Source organism: Rattus norvegicus, chromosome 4 (genome assembly GCF_036323735.1).
Source record: "Rattus norvegicus strain BN/NHsdMcwi chromosome 4, GRCr8, whole genome shotgun sequence".
NCBI classification, from domain to species: domain Eukaryota; kingdom Metazoa; phylum Chordata; class Mammalia; order Rodentia; family Muridae; genus Rattus; species Rattus norvegicus.
Window position 1 is genome coordinate 174214826 of NC_086022.1, and position 23754 is coordinate 174238579.

The window sequence follows — 23754 nt, forward strand, 5'->3', positions numbered from 1 at the left end:
TTAAATGTTTTTATTTTAATATAATTTAATTTTACATGTGGTATATTGCAAGCCGTGGAAACTCTCTTTAATGATGTTAAACTTTAAGATTTTTTTTTCTTTTTTCTTTTTTATTCGGAGCTGGGGACCCAACCCAGGGCCTTGCGCTTGCTAGGCAAGCGCTCTATCACTGAGCTAAATCCCCAACCCCAGATTATTTTTTTTAAAAAAAAGATGTCATCAGAAAGTTTTCAGCAGAGCTGAATAGAACTCTAAATCTGAAGAGAGGAACGGAGCCTGTAATCTTACAGAGACGTAAGTCAGAGAGTAGTTCCGCACGGACAGCAACATCTGTGGAAGAGTCTCGAAGACTGACTGCTTTTAAAAGGCCTGGCAAGCCCCTGTTCTGCTGACCTTTCATACATACCATCTCTTGGAAGCTGGTGAAGCAGCAAGGTTTAATCACCCAGGTCACTGTTACCACCCGTTGCCCATTAAGCCGCAGCAAAAACAGTGTTGACACGGAAACGGTAACAGGAAAATTTGAGAGAAGTCGTACCAGTCGCTTACGGTGCCCCAAAAACAAATCATGGGAACGGGCAGTTTCATTTGTGCAGCAGCTGATAAGCTAAGACAACAGTGAGCAAACCCCATTGATGATTAGTAAATTATTACACACGGCCCGAGCTGCTGGCTGCTCCCTTGCGGCATTCCTGATGGCGGAGGAAGCAAAGACCGGGCAAAACACATGAAGGTACGGTGTGCTGTGAGACCATGTGGTGGAATCAATGCGATGTTTGCTAAAGACAGTGGTAGGAATTCCAGACTCGTTTAAAAGTATGAATTCGCAAATGCAATTAGGAATCTATCAGCAAAACCTCCCTTTCTTCTCTATCACTTCTCTGGGTATGGACTAATTACCAATACTGTCTTCAGGAATACCATTGGAAAGGGCAGGATGTAGCAAGAATTATTACTGCCATAATTTAAGTTTTGAGGTTCATGGTAAAAATAAAACTTAAAGACTCAGAAAGGTCACAATAGAACCTAAACTTTCTCCTGTTCCGAAGTACAACCGGGTGTAAAGAAAGAATAGCTGTACTCTGTGAGCATGCAGAATGGCAGCCGGGTGGTGATGGATGACGGCTGAGCTCTCAAGATGCCCACGGCAAGAAAATAACGTCATTATCCCCACGCTGTCAGTTATCGCTTTGCATCTGTTAATCTGTGAAAATGGCTTCCATGTAAACTGCATAATCCCACTGACTATTGCTTCTCTCCCTGCCAAACGGAATTACAAATCTGAGAACTTTCTCTGTGACTTGGTACAAACTTTCATTTTACTAATGTGAGTTATGGCTGTAGGATGAAAAGCAGAAGTCTACACGCTGTGGAAAATATTTAAAGATACTTGGAAAGCACTTTTTATTGATGTTCTAGGCATTACCAACGGACATCATGACTTAGTGCTGATATAAATAACAGTGCTGTAAGTTTGCAGAGGTCTGGGCTTCACAGACACTAGATACTTGCACATAAAATGAACAATTTATTATTGATTGAAATATATACAAAGGAGAAAGTGCAGAATTCTGACAAGCAACTAAAAGAAGTTAAAATTCATAAGAAGAAATAGGTGGTGTGTGTCTGTCTGTCTGTCTACCTGTCTGTCTGTAAAAAGACAGAGACAGAAATAGAAAGGAAGAACAAAAAATTTTCAAAGTTTCAAAATTTTTTGGAATAAATTTGCTAGCATATTTAATTGTAAGAAATTAAAGGCTATTTCCAGATTGATGATGAAATAAATCTCAAGCTTAAATATGTGTTGTATGCATATAATGCAGTTAAAGGTAGAGATCTGAGGCCTCCGGAAGATCGAGTCCATGAGAATATGACTTTGTTGAGCTTACACAGACCAGTCAGAGCTAAGCTAATTGAAGGGAAGCACGGCAAGTCCTAAGGACCTACACTGGGGGTTTCCAGTGCAGGGCAGTGGTGTGACTGGCCCTAGCGCACATTAGCATTGAGACGTGACTGGTTTAAGGGACGGGGTAAAGAGCAAACTCTACAACAGGTCAGCTCGAGTGAGTCTGTGCAGGCTGAGCTCTCGGACAGACAGATCTGTCTCTTCTCGTGGGCAGACTTCCAAGGAGACTCAGTGATCCCCACATGCTCTTTTTGCATACTGTCATGCCAACTCAACAAGAATCAGCAATGTCTACACAGCACACGGTCTATCTGCATATTTCCCAGAGAGTAATATGATAGACCACTATTAATATGATGGAGGAAAATGAGTTATGTTAAACAGAATATATACTTAATACATTCAGAGAGGCCTTGGTTCTGAGGTGACCTCTGAGTCCTTCCGATGTCCTTGTACTTTCTGATTCAAAGTACTTGGCATGTCAGGTCCTTAAATTTTGAATACTTTTTTTTCTCAAACCCCAACACAAATAGAACACCCATTTTAAAGAACACCAATTTTAAAGACTGTATTTACCTGACCCCAGTAACTTTCCAACATAGAAATTATCAGTGGTTCATTCCTAATTACTTAGGGATTTTTTTTTTTTGCACTACCAGTGACCATGGTTTTTCCTTGGATACATAAAATGGACGCAAACCAGAACTCTTAAGAAACTGCAGTCTTCGTTTGATTCTGGTCATGAATCAGGAAAGGCCAACTGTCTCCTGTCTCAGGCAAACAAAACGAATGTCTTGTGATTAGTGAAAACCTAGTACCTGGAGGAGTGCTGGAGGTCGGCTTGTACTCAATTGTGCTTATCCTGACATCAGGAGGCAAACTTGAGCTAATCCTTACACCCACAAACTAAAGCAACAAACTAGGAACTGGAGAAGCCTTCAGTGTCCACAAGGTGGCGCTCTCCAACAGTTAAAAGCAGGTTTGCCTCGCAGCAGAAACAGAACAGAAGCAAGGTCATTTACAACCACCTCAGATGGAATTCGGCAAACATGGACTCGCCCTGTTTTCCTCTCTTCCAGCAGTGCAAAGCTTGAATGCATGCTTTCCTTTTTCTGTGATCTGACTCTGTCTGGAAAACGCCAGCGGCGCACAGACGGTTAGATACTTCAAATAAGGAAATGAACAAATGAACAAAACTATTATCAGAAAAAAAAAATACCGGTTTGATCCAAGAGTGTGCAGACTTCTGTTTTGTTTCTTTATCGTGTTCGTGCTCGGCTGTGACATCGGTATGAATGTCGTTCCGTGTCCTATAATTGCACACTAAAATCTGTGCGATGACCATAGAAATTAGATGGCCACAGAACGTTATAATTAGAGTCAGTTGTCAAAGGTAAGAGTACAAAACTTCAGCTACAGGAACAAAAGAAAGCCAGGGGGGAGAGGGAAGTGGGCAAAAGGAGACCATTTATTCTGAAAAGAGAGCAAAAGTCCTATGGAGTCACATGTGTCATCGAGGGTTAAAACACCGACTTCAACAAATTGTCCTATGTGCAAAGGTCTAGCGAGACCACTGAGCCTGGAACTTTGCAAACACTTAGACTCTCATATATGTCCGCTCTCTGTCTTCATAGTGACACTCTGATTCACCTCTCCCAAACTCCACCTCCCACCACCCTCTTCCTGGTCCCCTCTTTGTCTTAAAAACCACTCCCCTTCTGCTTCCTCAAGGCAGGAATTGCATAACCAACACCCTTTCCTCAAAATATGTAGAACTAAGGTTTGGACTTTTCAAACCTTGACCATTGGACTCCTGTGATTTTTAGTTTCGAAATATCACAGATTGTATAAATATTCACACCACTCCTACTGTTTTAGGAATCGAGAGGAGTTACCTGTGTTAAACCAGTAATGTTTCTTAAAAAATAATGAGGGTGTTCAAAATATATATGATATTCAGGCAACAGGCATGTCTATATACCTGAAACCTATCCCCCGATGCCATAAACTATTCAACTGTGTGAAAACACGCAGCCATGCTTACTCTTCAAATTCTATTAAAATTATAGTTATTTCCAGGAAGAGTATATTTTAGAGAAGGAACACTCAGTTGAAAACTGTAGGCATAACTTGCCAAATAATAATGTTTGGAAATAGATAGGTTTCATTTTTTTTTTTTGGTCATAGACAAAAATATCACAAGTCTATAGGGAGTGAAACTTGGTCCGGAGCATGGCAATGTCATGATACATTTCTCTGACCGCCCATTGTCACAGGCAAAAGGGAACAGAGGTCCCACTCTTCCTTCATCGCTGCTGTCATTTACATAGGTAGTGTGCACATGGAGACTTATGAGCTAGAAAATGCCACAGGACTGTAATGTTGTCCAGGTAGAGAACATTTCAACCAACTCATGAAGACCTCCCTCAAACGTCCTCCATATCAGCACCGTCCCCTTCTCCAGGGGCAGTTGGTGTTTAATTTTCTGCTGATAGGGTTCAGAATGCTCCACCATTCCCATTATGACATCTGAAGGGTCATAGAATGAGGAAAGTCACCCTCTGACCTTCTCCTGACATCTACTCCTACAGTAGATTAAACAGTAACACAGGCCTTTCCTTCAAAGTAAGGTGTAAGGCTATCGTGCCCGGAGAAATGTCTTTATCTCTAACGACACAGGAGCAAATGGGACTTGCTACTTATTACTGTTAGGTCACACCCTGCTGATGTCGAACCCCATTCCTACAGAGCTGTACCCAGGCACGCTGGCTGACGATACACAAGTGTGTCTGTTTCCTTGGGTCTTTGTTTATGAAAGGTCCTATGCCGTGTATAACTTTTATCAGCTAAATCTGTCATCCTCTCTCTTGTTAATCTGTCTCCTATTGGGTGACTTTGACAGGAACCATGACATAAAGAAATTACATTTTCTCCCTCACATGATCATCCAATTTTATTTCTGCTTCTTTAGATCTCTGAGATTATCCTGACCAGATAGTCTGTAATTTACTCTGACAGGCAATGAAAATCCCAGTGTCCCAGTTTGTTCCTAGGCTTGGGCAAGTATATAGAACGTAAGCGTGGATTACCCCTGTTCTTTGACAAAAGGGAGTCGTGAACATGCGTCTATAGCTGCAGTTAGAGTCTGTTCTCTGACCTAAAGACTTGAGATAAGAGTTGTCTGCTCTTATCCACACACTAAAATAATTAGGGTCTCGTCCTAATTCCTAATTCCAAAAATCAATACTGGACAATAGCATCGTAAGGTTTTGACTGGATGCTCCCTTTCTGAAGTATGTTTTTAGACATAACTAATTTCAATAGAATTTAGAAAGCAAATATTATAGAGTTTCACATCCCATTTTGTTATTGAGCATTGGAGAATCAAACTCAGAACTTGGAATTCTCGCGGCAAGCCTCTCTTTATTTATGCATGTAAGTGTTAGTAAAGGGATTGTTTGATCCTATAAGTGTAAATTAAGGCGGCTAATAGAGCTTTAATCTGTGGTCTGAAAAAAAAATACAAAAAGCAGAACACTATAAATTAGACCTGATGAGTCCTTTGTGTTCTTGCTCTCTGGTAAGAGCCAGGAGCTTTCTTCTGGACCCCAGGTCTCCAGACATCTCCAGTGCAGCAGGGGTGTGCGTGGAAGTCAGGGTGAAGACAGAAGGAAGAGTGCACGCTAGGCCTTTGAAGTGTTGGTGGCGACTATGGAAGGAAAGGCTGAAAGATACTGAGGGTGGAGAGTCAGCCAACTCACCAGATATACAGTAGTGCCCCTCCGCTTCGTACACGCGCTCGCTATTAAAAGTCTCTTGCAGGGAAAGGAGGACCAGAGAAAACAGAGAAACAGACAGTTTGATCATTGCCTTTTCCCAACTCAGTACAAATCCTCCTAAAAAGGAGATTCGAACTTTCCCTGCCTAGGCAGAGACACCATTTCCTTGGCACATACGTTGCCAGAGTAGGGGAGAGATTCATTCACTGTTCCTCCTGTCCCTTCCCTTTGAGATCTTCTGTCCATGTAACCCAGAGGAAATGAGTTGCTTGTGGCCAGCTTGGCTGATCCGCACGTCCCCTGGTAGGGTCACTATTCAGTAAGTGAATCCTGTATTCTAATTTATCCATTATGCCCTGAAAACTACTTGTTTATCCTACAGTCATCATCTGCTGAGGAAATGACAAATCATATCCTTCTCCGGTGGGCTCCATACACACGTCCCATCCTGACATAGCTTTAAAGGTCAGGCACACACTGCTTTCTCCAGATCAGTGAGATTCCCACAAAAACTTAGCATTCTTCTGGCCCGGTTGCTAACCATCAGATCCCTGAACAGAGAACCACAACGGAAGAGCTAATTCCCAGGCGATGCTGCGATGTCTTCAGACTCTCCTCCTCCACTTGAAATCAGTTTCCTCATTTAGAACACTTGCTCTCCCTCAGTTTAAGGGTGTCCATTTTGAAGCTATCTGAAAATATCCACTCAGATAAGAAAACACCGTCCTTAGTCCGACCTTTGAAACCAGACTGACGTCAGTAACTGACCTGCTTTAATGTGGTCATGTGAAGATGCCCAGGGAGCATTTGCTGCTAAAGCCGCTTGTCGAAAGTCAGGTTTTATAAAAAACCAAAGTTCACCTTGATGCACACATGAAGTTATCGCCCTCCATCATCTCCCAGTGTTGTCTCTATGTTCTGAACGTTTCTAAGCAGCTGACAGAGGTTAAACGTTCTTTAGCCAGTGAGTCAATCTGAAAAAGAAATTAAAGCAAAATCTATTGTTTTCTTACAGAATAGTCAGTCTCTAGGATTTTTAGAATGCAGTCTCTGTGTTCTAACTGGTTTTTCTTAACTGTGGGACTCCTGTCTTTAATGATTACGCTGGAATGCAGTTTTTCATAGGAAACTATGTTTATTTTTTAGCGTGGTTTGTGTGTATGGGTGTTTTGTCTGCATGCCGTGTGTATGCACTGCCTGCAGAGGTCAAAATAAGGCAGGAGGTCGCATGGGACCGGTGATGCAGATGGTTGTGAGCCGCTGTGCGGGTGCTGGGATTGAACCTGAGTCCTCTGAAAAGGCCGTCTATACTCTGAACTGCAGAACCATATCTTCAGGACTGAAGTTAGGATTTATTTAAGATTTGGGTACTGTTCAAACCAAGAAGGAAATGAGGAAAAGGAAGGGCATGTGTTGCATTAAACCATAGCTAGCCGGGTGGCAGGTGGCTCAGTCCAGTCAGGCTCTCCCTGTCATCCTATGGCTGAGTTCAGAGCAGCTGCTCAGCTGCTATCGTTATGCAATGGTCAGAAAGATGATAAGTACCGGGAGGCTGTACATGCTGTGCTCAAAAAGAAAGGGTGCCCATATACATAAAACACCCAGAGCCGGTTGTAGCTTAAATCCCATTGTCTGTAGCTTAGACTCACAGTCATGGCTCTCGTCAGAGTTCCAAATGATCAGCAGAAACTCTATCATGGAAAGAGATTATGAGTATGGTGTGTGGGTGACACTGTACAGTCTGACATGCCACTGCATTACTCAGGGAGAATCTAGATATTTTGAGCAGGAAAATAGTGCATCTAACATAGAAAATCAAGTGTTTTCTACAACAAAAGGCAGAAGTTGTGCTTTCTAAGCTGGGTCAGAGCACAGTGAGGATGAAGTTCCAGGGCCTGAGATAACCCCACCCCCTTGGAACTATGGAATGGCAATATCCCTCTTCAAAACTAAGTTCCAAATCAAAAGGCTGGATGCAAGTGTCACCCCTGCCTTTAATGAGGTTCACTCTATTGTGCATGTATCCAGATTGGACTTCAGGGAACCTTCTGTGTAACTGGATAAGATTTCTAAATAAAGCGATTGGATTGATTTCACTACCACGTAGACTCTTGGCTTGCACTAGCCTTGCAAACAGCAACAGCAACTACTTGTTCCTTTATCCTGCATTCGAACACATCGTACTTTCGAGAGCTTAATAGTTCTGGTTTATATTCTGTTGATTTTTTCCCCATCATCCCTGGCCAAAATGAAAGAATGGACCAACAACTCTCTTTTTAATATAGCTGCGGTGCAGCTCACAGTTGGTTTGCGGACAACTTTATCAAGACATGTCCCCGTCTCTTTCGTTTTCCTATATTTAAAATAGAAATGTATAAACCATAGCTTCACACTCATATCCTGCTGCCTGTAATTTTCACCAAGGTATTGAGCAGTTCCGATCACGTCGCTGGCATGCTGTGGCACTAGGCGGAAGTTGTGTGTAACACATTTCAGGATGGCATAGAATTACTGCTTCCCTCGACCACACACTACCTGATAATAACCAGCCACTGGATGCCTGCTAGATCTGTCAGAGCCTGTATTTAGTGGATAAGTTTCTGCTCCAAAAGGTTCTATGCAGAGACATTGAGAAGAGAGTGAGGGGTATGTTGAGCATGTAGAAAATATGCCACAGTCAGATTCAAGGTTTGATCACGATTCTTTACATTAAGTTTTAGGAATCATTGTCAACTTCTTTCCCAAGTCCACGGCCAATGGTGATGTCTTCCCTACACTTAGAGCAAGAGTGGTGGCTGATAACCAGGCGTTTTGAATGAAGAATCTGATTTGCTGTAGACCGGGGTGATGACACTGACAGAGAAAATCGATACATACCTTGGCTTTGGTTCCTTAAGTCAGATCCTGGGAACTCTTTAGGAAGTTCTTGGGTTTGCTACTTCTAAATCTTTCCACCTGCGATGAAACACAAAAACAAAAGAACATAAAGTAAACATAAATGATCCGAGCATAAAACCACGCATTAACGGTAACCACCCAGCAGTGGTAACCACCCAGCAGTGGTAACCACGCAGCAGCAGTAACCACGCATTAATGGTAACCACGCAGCAGCGCTAACCACGCATTAATGGTAACCACCCAGCAGTGCTAACCACACAGCAGCGGTAACCACGCATTAATGGTAACCACGCAGCAGCGGTAACCACGCATTAATGGTAACCACGCAGCAGCGGTAACCACCCAGCAGCGCTAACCACGCAGCAGCGCTAACCACGCAGCAGCGCTAACCACGCAGCAGTGCTAACCACCAGCAGCGGTAACCACGCAGCAGCCGTAACCACGCATTAATGATAACCACGCAGCAGTGCTAACCCCGCAGCAGCGGTAACCACGCAGCAGTGGTATCCAAACAGCAGAGGTATCATGAGCCTCTATAATCCCAGCATGCACCTGTGAGGAGATAGGAGGCAGAGAATAAAGAACCGTATAGTCTGGTTTACACAGTAACGAAGAGGCTCTATCTCAAAACATGGTTGAAAGGTGAGAACTCAAATAGGAAGGCTGTCCTCTGAAGTCTATGCACGGGGAGGACAGCACATCCCCACAAGTAAGCACACATGCAAACACACACATATGTACATAATCATACACACATACATACACACATGCACATATATATGTATACATACACATATGTGTACATATGCATACACACATATATGCAATGTGTGTATACATGTACACACAGGCACATATACACACATATACGCATGCATGCACACATATATGTATACTTATACATATACATACACATGTGTGCATACTCATACACATATATACAGGCATGTACATATATGTATACACACACACACACACACACACACACACACACACAGCACAGCCAACAATCATAGCCACTGGGAACGGCAAGAATAATGAAGCCAGCACAGCTGCTTGACAGGGTTCTAGCAATTCTGAGCCGATTTCTGTGATCGCTTTCCTTCTATCTCTAACTTTTGGGTTTCAGTCTTTGTGTGTCGCATTCTTGGAGACTTTTCTGCATTATGATTCATTTTATGTCTTTTCCTGAGGGAAAAATATGTCTGAGCCTTTATAGGAAATTTTTAAGATTAACTTTCTCTGCCCCTATTTGGAAGTCTTCCTTATGCCCCGGAGATCATTAAGCAGAGATAAATAATGAGGCCATTACTTCAGGAAACTTCTTGGGGTGTTTGCCCCCCGAGCAAACGCAAACAGTATAATTGATGCAGGGTAAACAGAGACAATTGGCAATCTCTGACTGGCCAGGAGAATAGGTTACACATTCAAGGTCTTTCTTATTAAAGACTTGAAGAGCTCTGAAAATGTAGTTTAAAGATGGGAGGTCTTACAGGATCCACCACTAGAGGGATAGAACTCAGTAAAAAGGAGAGGTTGACTAACATTTAGTCAAAGAAGTTAGGCGTTTGTATTTGCTCTTCATAAACAGACCAGTTCAGATCATTTCTGTTTGTCTGATGTGTTTTAAAACTGCAAATGCTGGCAGCCTAAAAGCAGGCTGTCATATAACATATGTGTTTGCTTTGGAGGAAATATTCTTTAGATTCTTTAACCTGGACTTATATGGAAAATAAGAAAGCAATCTGTTCTGTTTGTATTTTCTGTGACTGAACTTGTACCCCTGGACATACAATGAGAAGTCAAACGTATTCTGTGCCATTGGATAAACATTAGTCTATCTGTTCTGTGAAAGTTGTATAAATAAAGAATTACCTGGTTGCTAGTCAGTCAGAGCAGCAGAAATGGCCTAATTGCTAGTCAGAGCCACAGACGTGGTCTGATTGTTACCAAGTCAGAGCAGCAAAATTCCCCTGACCCTCACCTGACTCCCTCCCTACCATGCAGAATCCTTATCTCCTCTCTGAGCCTGTCAACAAGGATACTAACCCTTAGCCAGGGAAGACCCCAGCACATACACATACATACATACATACATATATACACATACATACATATATGCATTCACATATCCACATATGCACACACACATATATACAAATATATGCTTGCAAACATGTATATGCATGTACATCATATACATATGCACATACATATATACATATACTTGCACACATGCATCACACATACCACATGGCCCTCGTGTTTAGTATGCAATCTCAGAGGTACAATATGATTATTTTGTCATAAATTTTTTGTCTGAAATCCAAGTAGCCTAATTGCAGATGCAAGATATGACATCATTTAAATTTATACTTAAAACCAGTCATGAAAGGATAAATTACAAAAATAGCATAACTGCCACTTGGTTTTACTGTTAATAAAAGCTTGTAGTAAAACAGTTAAGAACACATGTTAAGCAAGGACACTGAAGGGCAAACTTCCAAAGGCAACACAGTGTAAGGTTAATTCCATGTCCCCTCCTGTTGACGAATAATTGCTATCAAACTGTTCTAACCATGATATTCCAGTGTACCAAGGTTAAATTGTTCCTGTCTATTCAGCCCAGCTTCATTAAGCCACCTGTGAACTGCATGCAGTCTTCATGCGTAATAAGAGGTTTAGAGGTTCAAATACTTTGAGGACTCAGGATATTTCTTATGATAATTCCCCATTTAAAAATAAATAGTGCATAGAAATTTCCTCTGTTCACTTACAGGAATGATAAATGCTATGGGTAAGATCATCTTGAATCCCCTGGGGTCTGTAGACTTCTGTAGAACACTTCCCTGAGATATGCAAGGCTCTGGTTCAATCTCCTCACTTAAAAATATCTGGAATATCTTCAAACAATGGTGTTAGAGTTTTTCATTGTGGGACCACGTTCTCCTCAAGGTTGAGCTATCTACCACTCTCTAGGACTTCAAGAGGATACTGGGAATCAGTTCTACCCTCTCCCAACTACCCTGTACTCTCTTTAACACTCCTTCTCTCCCCCCCTCTTCCTTTCCTCCTTCTCTCTTCCTGTCCCTTCTTCCTTCTCTCCCTCTTTCACTCCTACCTGCCACTGCTACTGTTTAGTAGCCTAAAGAGGAATGCATTTCCAATCATGATGTGTTGTGCACTACTGGCCCAGCAGAATGAGTCCAGGAAACTACTGACAACATAAAACCCCTGAGACATTGAGGCAAAAATAAGCATTGCCTCTTCAGACCATGACTTACACCATATTATGTTGTGGTAGCAGAAAGCCGCCATGCTGAGCACCTATTCGTGAGGGGAGGTATGCACAGGAGAGGCACAATGCTGAACCATAAACATTGTAAATATCTTCTCACTGGCAGCTTTCTAAGTGAGCATAATGTTGAAATTTCTATGATCTGCATTTGCACCCAAGAAATCGCTCTTAGGAGGAACTGTAATGAAGTCAAACAAAAAACAAAGGGAGGAAGGGACACCAGACTGCATCCTACAGCCTACAGCCTACAGCCTGCAGCCTACAGCCTACAGCCTGCAGCCTGCAGCCTACAGCCTACAGCCTACAGCCTGCAGCCTGCAGTCTACAGCCTACAGCCTGCAGCCTACAGCCTACAGCCTGCTTTTGCCTGAGCTTCCCTTACCTTGAGCCAAGTATGTATTGACTGGAGTTGTCTCCAAGTTTCCATACACGGCTCAATGTCAACAACATCTACGCCCAGTCTGTTTCATTGCAGTCTTTAAAAATGTTTTCACTTGGGTTGTTTTTTTGTACTTACTATACATTCTGAGGTGAAGAAAGTCATGTTTATCATTTATCAAACTTAAAATAAAAAAGAACACATGTTGATTTATAATCTCTTGGTGGACCAGACTCACAGACTGATCTCAGTCCTTGGCTCTGGAAACCAGAGTCCTCTCTATATGCCAAGAGGAGAAAACCTGACTTAAGGAAGAAAATGCCTACCTGATGTCTATATTTCCAACAACGCCTCCCTGTACCCCTCTGTTGGGAGGGAATCATTTGGCATAAATTCTTCACAGAACACAGAAGTTAACTCGTTGGTGGTGTTGTGGCTTTGTTCTTGAATTCATCATGTCAGTACAAACTCTTCTTTTCTACATGGCCCTCCGGGTTGATGAAAACTAGATTCTTAAACAAGCCCAACCGGTCAGACAAGGACACTATTAGTAACCTAAGTGTCAGCAGAGGCGTGTGGCAGATCTGTTTTGTCTTCCATGAGGCCTGAAGAGAAGTGAGATCATGTGCAATTTTAGAGATTTGCTTCAGGTAAGAGACTCAAAGGAAATACTTCTTCAAAACACGGGAAGACAAATACAAATAATGCGAATGTATTACTTCTTCAAACTGTCGACAGGTTGTGTAATATTTCTGCCGTATTTTGCAATGGAGATCTAGCATGTAATTCTCCCTAAACTGAAAAGCTGCTTTCTGTTGCTTTCCTCATACCTGCTGATCTCTTTCCCTCTCTCTCCCTCTCCTTCTGCTCCCTTTCTGCCTCCTCTTCTTGCTCCTCCTCTCAGGCTGATACAAGCCTTATTCCGTTGGTATTATTTGTCTTGTCTCCTAAAGGATCTGAAGTCGACATTGCTGAGAGTGCCAAGCTCTGCCGAGCCCTATCTGCTGGTAGAGTTCCCTTCACATTCATACTTTCCAGCCTGCTGTATCCCCAAAGATACTGCAAAGAGAACTTACTGTTCGATAGAAGGAGTGTGGCCCTAACAAATTGGCAGAAAGGCTGTGGGGAGAAGAGTGGTCTCTGTCTAGTTTCTGTCTGTCGCTCCTACTGGGATCTTGCTGTCTCTTGTTTTCCAACTTCTCTAGGAAACCACCAAAGACCAACACGTGTTAATGCATGCCCCAGTTCTTCCCCTGTCTGTCTTAGCAGACAGTGGCTTTTCTAATGCTTGAGATTGGAAAAAGAAATGAGATGTAGCCCATTCCTTAAAACTAACCCTTATATGTGGCGCATGTCCAGTGCTCACTGTGGAATGAATTGCCAAATGCACACTTGTCTCAGGTTAGAAGCACGGGGAGAGGGGATGAACACATGCCACACCCACACCCATTGGTAATAACCCAAGTCCCCAAGGCCATCTCAATCCAACTCAATGTCTCAGTCCATGACGTGCTTCTCGTCCTCTGTCATGTCCACCTGCATTTGGGACAGCAGGAAATCAAGTCAGTGAAATGAACAGAATGCAACCGAACTATGGTTGAGCTCAGAGAGAAGACGGGTTGGAGGGGGAGGGGAGGAAAAAGGGAGGGGAAGAGAGAGGGAGAGAAATGAAAGAACACACAGAGAGATATCTTTATCCAGTGCTGTAGAACAGTGTTCACTGACTCACTGGTTGCAAGTCCCCAGACCATAATTTCCCAACCTGTCATCATAACTGATTCCAGTTTTCATGAGGAGGACTTCCATAATAAGCAAAAATTAGTATAATTCTCATGATGCTTGGAAAAGAGGACAAGTCATTTCCTATCCATCAAATATTTGCCTATTTCTAACTGAATTATTCCTTTTCTTCCAAATTTATGACCCAGTGAAACAACATACAGATAATCATGACAAACAGAGTCTTAATGTTACTTACGTTTTCAAACTATCTGTCCTTAGCAACAATTCTTTAATGAGAATATATCTGCATTGAAGTCATTTTCATGATTTCTTTTTCTGCTGAGGTTTTGGTTTTCTGTCTTCCATTTTTAAGATTTATCTTTAGCTCCAGATTCTGGGTAGAAGTGCTGTGTGTCTCTGAACTTAGTCAAACAAAACTTTTCTCTTGGAAATTTTATTTCTAATTTTCTAAATCTTTCTTTGATTTCTCCTTTTGTGAATTATGTAGGAATCTTTCTAAAGTTTAAGAACACATGTGGTTTTTGTTTTACTATACCATATTTAGCAGAAATAATCTCTTTAATGGCTTTGGATTACATTAATACTAGCCAGTTGTGCAGTCAGATTCGATAAGTAATACTTGTCCTTGGAAACAAAGAATAATAACTAATCGCTTGGTATAATATCCACATATGGCCAGTACATCAACTAATGAACTAAATTTGTCAAATTTTCTGTGTGGCTAGTGATAATTTGCCTGATTTATCTATGGATCTAGGAAAATTGATTTACTGGTGCAACAAAGGGTTGCCATGTATGTTTCGAGAATCTTACCTTTAGGCCCACATCTAAAGTGCCAACGTAGCAAATAGTGTTCCCTTCTGAATTCTACGTGTTTTTGCTGTAGCCCTGTCTTCTCTATTTTAAATATAACTATAGAAGCTCAGTGCTATGGCTTCCGTTACCAATCACTTAGGATAGCTTTCTATGTTCTTAATTTTAAGAAACCTTTATACTTTCTTTCTGGTGTACCCATAGTTAATTTTTCACTTTGGTAAAAAGCAAATCCAATTTAACGATCTGTAGATTGTTCATGTTATATACACTTGCTTTATGTGCATCTAGTTGAAACACGTGTGTTATTATTTCTTTATCTATTGCTGTTAATATAAATTACAATAACAGTAATACATGAATTATTAGTTGTATGTTATATTGTGATATATTTTGTAGTCAATAAATTTTAGTTATACTAGATTAATTACACGATTATCACTGACTAATACACTGTATGTTAGTGCATGTCTATTAATAAATGTCAGTAGTATGTATTTCACTTCAGTTCACTTAAGACATGACATGTCACTTGACAAGCACATGCTTACTCACTTCAGGTAATTCTTCCAGTCTGACTTTACCTCGTCTCACAGAGCTGCCAGCAAGTGACATTGCTATCTCATATCTTAACATGCAGGAAGCGACATTCCTATCTAAAACCTTAACATGAATGTGTTCTGCAGAAGCCTAAAACTATGACTTTGCCTTTCCCTGAACAATAAAAGGAACTCCGGAGTTTGGATACACCAGACCTAACTCACCTGACTATTGCCTGTGATCGAATTTCCAAATCTAGTTACCCTGAGAATTGTCTTCCTCAGAGTCAACACAAGGACATTCTTATCCCACAGGAGTGAAACAGTACAGCGCTGTAAGCATTGGTTTGGTTCTCTCGTTGCTGTGTGTGCAAGGAGGGCTTCTGTGTGTTCCTATGTGTCTATATGGGCCTAAGGAGTCACTCTAGAACATTCTCTAGAGAAATCAATAGAAAACTTTCCTTGATTTACACTTTGACAACTTGGTCTGTGGTTGAAAACATTCCTCAGTTACACACTGGCCATTACCCACTTTCTCACTGGCTTTCAACTTCCTTTGCAGATACACAGAGACTTAACAAATGCTATCAAGAGTACTTTAATCAATTTTATATTGGTTTTATATGAAAGCATGTAAGTAGCCACCCCAATATTACTTCACATTGTACTATGCTCATTTAGTGGAAATTTCTCAACTGATCACACACACGCACACACACACACACACACACACACACCTTCTTTTCTAGCTCATATATAGCATATTAAATCATTTCCCTAACACCTTTACCATTTGGGAGAATTTTGGGCACCATACAAGCAGGAAACCCTTGGCTGTGACACTCAATCTTATGTGCCATTCCCTGAAGCGACAAGGAGAAATGTCTGTGTTCTCCAGATAGTTCACCAAGGACAAATCTGCCCTGGATAAGTTTTTTTGAATTAATTAATTAATTTACATCCAGATCACAGCTTCCTCTCTATTCTCCTCTCCCAGTCCTTCTCTCTCAATTCACCTCTCCCCTTCCCCTCCTTTTCTCCTCAGAGATTGGCCTCCCATGGTTATCAAATCACCTTGACCTATCAAATTGAAGCAGGACTAGGTGAATCTACTTCTATCAAATCTAGACAAGGCAGGACAGTCAGGGGACAAAGATCCAAAGGCAGGTAATAGAGTCAAAGACAGCCCCTGCTCCTGCTGTTAGGGGTCCCACGTGAAGACCAAGTTGTACATCTGCTACATATGTGTAAAGGGCCAAGGTCCAGCCCATGCATGCTCTCTGGTTGGTGAGTGTCTGTGATCCTCTATGGTTTCTGGTTAGTTGATCCTGTAGGTTTTCTTGCAGTGTTGTAGACCTCTATAACTCCTTCAATCCTTCCTCCTACTCTTCCAGATAATTCCCTAAGCTCCATTTAATGTTTGGCTATAGGTCTCTGAATCTGTTTTAATCAGTAGCTGGGTAAAGCCTCTCTGATGACAGTTATGCTCCTGTCTCCAAGTGTAACAGATTGTCACTAATAGAGTCAGGGTGGGCTCTCTCACAAATGGTATGGGTCTCAAACTGGCTCAGTTATTGGTTGGTCACTCCCACAATTTCTACTCCAACTTTGTTCCGGTATATCTTGTAGTCAGGAAGAACTGTGGACCTAATGTTCCGTGCCTGGTTTAGTGTTCCCACCCATATCCCTCTATTGGAAGTCTTTCTGGTTACAGAAGGTGAGTGTTTCATGCTCCATGTCTCCAATTGCTAGCAGTCTTAGCTAACATCAAACTCATTGATTCCTGGTAGTTTTCTTTGTCCTAGGTTTCTAGGTCATCTCAAACATTTCCAGTTCTCTCTGCCAGATCTTTCTCCCTCTATTCTCCCTACACTTAATCTCTCTTCTTCTTCTCCAACCCCCATGCCCTCCCAGTTTCCTCCCTCTATCCATCCTGGATGTCCATATTATTTTTCCTTCTCTGTGAGATATAAACATCCTCCCTTGAGTGCTCCTTGTTGCTTATCCTCTTTGGGTCTGTGGATTGTGGCATGGTTATCTTGTCCTTTATGGCTAATATCCATTTATAAGTGAGTATACATTATGTTTGTGTTTCTGGGTCTGTTTAACCTCCCTCAGCATGTTTTTTTCTAGTTCCATTCATTTGCCTGCAAATGTCTTGATTTTTTAATGTCTGATTACTATTCCATTGTTTAAATGTGCCACATTTTCTTTATCCATTCTTAAGTTAAAGGACATCTAGGCCATTCCCAGTTTCTGGCTATTATGAATAAAGCTGCTATGAACACAATTGAGAAGTGTCCTTGTGGTGTGACGGAGCATGATTGGGTATATGCCCAGGAGTGGTATACTTGGGTCTTGAAGTAGAACTATTGCACAATATTCTGAGAAACTGCCAAATTGACTTCCAGGGTGGTTGTACAAGTTTTCACTCCCACCAGCAAGAGAAACTGGTCCCTGCGTTCCACATTCTCCACAGCATGGGCTGTAGCTTGAGTTTTTGATCTTAGCCATTCTGACAGGTATAAAATGTAATCATAGAGTGGTTTCGATTTGTACCTAATGACTAAGGATGTTGAACATGTCTTTAAATGCTTCCTAGTCATTAGACATTCCTCTGTCAAGAATTCCCCGTTTAGAATGTACCTTATTTTTAGTTGAGTTGTTTGGTTTGTTGATATCAAATTCCTTGAGTTCTTTATATATTTTGGATATCAGCCCTCTGTCAGATATAGGGTTGGCAAAGATCTTTCCCCATTCTGCAAGCTATGCTTTTGTCCTAGTGACAGTGTTCTTTGCCTCCCAGAAGCTTTGCAGTTTCATGAGGTCCCCTTTATTAATTGTTGATCTGAGTGCCAGAGATCTTGGTGTTCTGTTCAGGGAGTTTTCTCCTATGCCAATGTGTTGAAGGCTATTCCCTACTTTCTCATCTATCAGATTTAATGTATCCTTTTTTATGTTGAAGTCTTTGATCCACTTGGGCTTGGGTTTTATGCAGTGCCATAGATATGAATCTATTTGCCTTCTTCTCCATGGAGACACCCAGTTAGACTAACAACATTTGTTGAAGATGGTTCCTTTTGTGGCTTCTTTGTAAAAAATCAAGTGTCCATAGTTGCGTGTTTTTTCTGGATGTTTGATTCAATTCCATTAATTAACCTGTCTTTTTATGCCAATACCATGAGGTTTTCTTTTACTATTGTTCTGTAAAACAGCTTGAAATCAGGGGTAGTGTTATCTCCAGAATTTCTTTTATTGTACAGGATTGTTTTAGCTATCCTAGAGCTTTTGTTTCCCCATATGAAGTTGAGCATTAATTTTTTTAAGGTCTGTAAAGAACTGTTTTGGAATTCTAATGCAAATTGTGTTGAATCTCTGGATTGCTTTGGGTAAGATGGGCATTTTTACTATATGAATCCTATAGATCCAGCAGCATGGAATATCTTTCCTTTTTTGAGATCTTATCAATTTCTTTCTTCAAAGATTTGAAGTTCTTGTTATACAGGTCTTGTATGGTTAGAGCTACACCAAGATATTTTATATATTTGTGGCTATTGTAAAGGGCTTTGTTACTCTAATTTCTTTCTCAGCCCCTTTATCTTTTATGTGAGAGAGGACTACTGATTTTTTTTTATTTAATTTTGTATCCAGTCACTTTGCTGAAGGTATTATCAGTTGTAGGAGTTCTCTGGTAGAATTTTTAGGGTCCCTTATTTATACTATCATATCATCTGCAAATATTGATACTTTGTCATCTCCCTTTCTAATTTGTATCCCCTTGCTTTCCTTTAGTTGCCTTATTGCTCTAGTTAAAACTTCAAGTACTATATTGCATAGATAGAGAGCAGAGAACCTTGTCCCTGATTTTAGTGGAATTTCTTTAAGTTGCTCTCCAATTAATTTGATGTCAGCTATTGGATTGCTGTATATTGCTTTGATTATGTTTAGGTTTGTTCCTTGTATCTCTGATCTCTCTTCAACTTTTAACATGAAGGGGTGTTGGGTCTTGTCAAAGGCTTTTTTCAGAATCTAATGACATAATTGTGTGACTTTATCTTTCAGTTTGTGTACATGGTGGATTATGTTGTTGTGTTTTTGTATATTGAATCATCCCTGCATCCGTGGAAGGAAGCCTTCTTTATTGTGGTGGATGGCGTTCTTGATGTGTTCCTGGATTTGGTTTGTGAATATTTTTGCATTAATAAGAGAAATTGGTCTCAAATTCTCTTTCTTTGTTGCCCCTTTCGTGTGGTTTAGTTATCAAGGTGACTGTGGCCTCATAAAGTGAGTTTTGCACTGTTTCTTCTGTTTCTATTTTGTGAAATAGTTTGAGGAGTGTTAGTCTTAGCTCCTTTTTAAAGGTGGTACTATAACCACCTGGTTCTGGGGGTTTTGGTTAAGAGACCTATAATGTCTGCTTTAGTTTCCTTACTGGTTATATGACTTTTTAAATAGTTTACCTAATTTGATTTAAGTTTGGTAAGTGGAACCAATCAAGGAAAACATTATATTTAAAATTTCCAATTTTGTGGTATTGTGGGTTTTTTAAGTAAGACCTAATGATTCTTTGAATTTAATTAGTATCTTTATTTCTGATTTTGTTAGTCTGTATATTTTTTTCTCTGGCTTTTAGTTAGTTTGACTGAGTTTGTCTATATCATTGATTTTCTTAAAGAGCCAGCTCTTGGATACATTGACTACTTTGTATTGTTCTTTTTGTTTATAATGTATTGATTTTATCCCTGTGTTTCCATCTACACCTCTTGGATGTGTTTGCTTCTTTTTCTTCCAAGAGCTTTCAGATAGGTGTGCCATTAAATTTCTAGTATGGGATCTATCCGTTTTTTTAATGAGGGCACTTGGTGCCATGAACCTTCCTTTTAGCACTGCTTTCATTGTGCCCCCTAAGTTTGGGTATGCTGTGCCTTCGTTGTCTTAGAATGCTACAAAGTCTTTTCTTTATTTCTTACTTGACCAAGTGGTCACCGAGAAGAGAATAGTTCAGTTTCTATGAGTATGAAGGCTTTCTGTTGTTTTTATTGTTGTTGAAGTCTAGCTTTATTCCATGGTAAGATACAGTGAGTTATTTAAAATTTTGTATCTCTTGAAACTTGTTTTGTGGCCACATACATGTTAATTTCTGGAGAAGGTTCTATGAGGTGCTGAGAAAAAGGTATATTCTTTTGTATTTGAATGAAATGAATTTACACATGTTCAATGTGTAAATTAAGGTTTAATGATGTTTCTTTTACAAATTTGGGTGCCCTCAAATTTATGGTGCAGATTCTTAGAATTGAGACATAATCTTCATGGATTTTTTTCCTTTGACACATATGGAGTGTCCTTCTCCATCTCTTTTGAATACTCTTGGTTGAAAGTCTATTTTATTCAATATTACAACGGTTACTCCAGCTTGTTTGTGCTTGGAGATCATTTACAGCTCCTTACTCTGAAGTAGTATCTATCTTTGTTGCTGAGGTGTGTTTCTTTTATGCAACTCAGTGATGGACCCTGTTTACCCATCCATTGTGTAAGCCTGTGGTGTATTTTATTGGGGAATGTCCACTAATGTTGAGAGATATTAATAACCAATGATTGTTAATTCCTGTTATTTCAATATTGACAGAGGTAGCGTGCATGCATGTGTGTGTGCATGTATGTGTGTGCACTTGAGTGTGCCTGTGTTTCGCTTCCTTTGGTTCTGCTGTTGTAGAATTATTATTTCCCATGTTTTCTTGGCTTTCGTTAACCTCCTTGGGTTGGGTTTTCTTTCTAGCATCTTTTACAGAGCTGGATTTGTGGATAGATATTGTCAAAATTTGGTTATGTCATAGAATATGTTGTTTTCTCCATTTATGGTAATTTAAGAGTTTTGTTGGGTATAGTAGTCTGGGCTGGCATCTGTGGTTTCTGTTGCCAAAGACCATCTGCCCAGGCCCTTCTGGCTTTTAGAGTCTCTCTTGAGAAGTCAGATAGAATTCTGATAGTTCTGCCTTTATATTTTACTTTATATTTTACTTTACTCTCTGTCCCGTATAAGTAGTGTTTTGATTATTGGGTGTCAGGAGGGTTTTCTTTTCTGGTCCAATGTATTGGGTGTTCTGTAAGGTTCTTGTATGTTTGTAGGCATCTCTTTCTTTAGGTTGAAAGCAATTTCCTCTATGATTTTATTGAAAACAGATTGTGAGCCTTGCAAGTGAGAATGTTCCCCATCTATTCCTATTATTCTTTGGTTTGGTCTTTCATAATGACCCAGATTTAACATTTTAGATTTAACATTTTCTTTGACTGGTATATCAATTTCTTCAATAGTATCTTCTATGCCTAAGATTTTCTCTCCCATCTCCTATATTTTGTTGGTGATGCTGCCTCTCTGTTCCCATTCTCTTACCTAGGTTTTCCATCTCTAGGACTCCCTCAGTTTCTGTTTTCTTTGTTGCTTCTATTTCCATTTTCATGTCTTGAACAGTTTTATTCAATTCCTTCACCTGTTTGATTGTATTTTCCTTCATTTCTTTAAGACATTTATTCATTTCTTTTTTAAAGGTCTCTATCCTCTTCCTAAGCTTGGAGTTAAGGTCATTTTCTTATGCTTCAGCTGAGTTAGAATATCCAGGGCTTGCTGTATTAGGATTACTGGATTCTAGTGATGCCATATTGCTTTGGCCCTGGTTGGTTATGTTCTTAAGCTGGCTTTTAGTCATTTTGTTTCTCTGGTACCTGCAGGGAAATTTCTAGAACTTGAAGCAAAGTTGTGGGCCTGAAAATGGACTGCAGAGGAAAGGGAACAGACCTGTCCATCTAGAGACCTGGGGTAGAATCCTACTTGATTTTCCCTGGTACTGATAGGCCTCTGGAAATGCAAGCAAAGCTCAGGGGACAGGGTGCAGCTCGCCACTGGTGGGTGTGGCCCAGGGGGATTGGAAGTAAAGGTGTCTCCACCTGGATATCTCTGGTGCCAGCAGCCCTTCTGGAATGCAGGCAGAGATGTAAGCTGGAAAATGGAGCTAGGGAACAGGGTGTAGCTCGCTGCTCCTGACTTGCCCCAGGGAGACTGGGCAGACAGGGCCTGAATAAGGTTTTTCACTCAATCAACTACTTCTAAGTAAATGTGGGCATGAGAGATACCAATGAGATTCCTTGCTTCTGTTCTTAAACCACAACTATAATGTGCTATTTCCTACTGTTACTAGAAAGTTAGCTAATTATGATTCCTTATGTCTTCTGAAAATATATGTCATTTCCCTGAACTACTGTCTCCACAATGCTTGCCAATATAAATGAATATATGTATGAATCTTTTACTTAAATAAATGATAAAATAGTAGTAGCACTATTATCCTTTCTGATTACTAAATGGAAATTTTTGCATGAATTTCAATTTTAGTTTAAATAATCTCAGATCTTTCAACTCCTTTATTAATACTGTGTGTACATGTACATGCAGGGGGTGTGTTCACATGTGTGTGTGCATGCATGTGTATGTAGGTGTCCAAATGTGTGTAGGTGTGAGTGTGTGTATAGGTATGCATGTATGTAGCTGTACATGTGTGTTCATGTGTGTGTGTGTGTGTGTGTATGTGTGTGTGTGTGTGTGTGTAGTCTAAAGGTTGATGTCAGGAGTCTTCCTCTATCATTTTCCTCAGGTTTTCAGGCTCTCTTACTGTACTCAGGGCTCTCTGCTTTTGCTGGACCATCTGGTTAGTGAGGCACAGATGTTTACCTGTGTTGGCCTCCCCAGCATTGCAGAAACCAGGACATGCCCTTATGTCCAGCCTATACAGGGTTTGCAGGACCCACATTCAGATACACGTGCATTTACCCACTGAGTCACCTCCCTACCCCTAAAATATTTTTAATTGCTGCTTTAAAATGTCTGCAATAATATTTTATACTAAAATAATATCAACTTATCTTGAAATAATGCCCCTAACTTCATAGTTGTTAATTGTGGCTTTGGCAAATATTTTCTTTACTGATACATTTCTCATTAGAAGAAAACAAAGATTTTCAAGTATTCATATACATGAAATTTTAAAACTTTTCTCTATGTGTGATAGGTAAACTGGATACTTATCATAAAACATGTTTACATGAATTTCAATTTTAGTTTAAATAATCTCAGATCTTTCAACTCCTTTATTAATACTGTGTGTACATGTGCATGCAGGGGGTGTGTTCACATATTTGATCACACTGTGAACCCCAAGATTGTGTTAAAAATGAAAAAAAATGTTTCTAGTTATTGTGTAGCTCGCCCTTTGCACACACCCTTAATCATTCTGACTGGAATACGGACACACCCTTAGTACACACTTTTAGTCCCAAACAACGAAGATAAAGTTAGTTTATAGAAGGAAGCAGCCATGTTTGAAAGCAATGCCTAATTGAGTGGCAGA

General features: G+C 40.4%; 1 protein-coding gene across 1 annotated transcript in view; it reads left to right on the plus strand.

Moving 5' to 3' along the window:
• The first annotated feature begins 701 nt into the window (after window positions 1-701).
• Window positions 702-23754, plus strand: part of Pik3c2g (phosphatidylinositol-4-phosphate 3-kinase, catalytic subunit type 2 gamma) — a 367852-nt gene continuing 344799 nt past the window's right edge. The window contains 1 exon segment of the mRNA NM_053923.1: window positions 702-733. The gene's annotated coding sequence lies outside the window, so the exon portion shown is untranslated.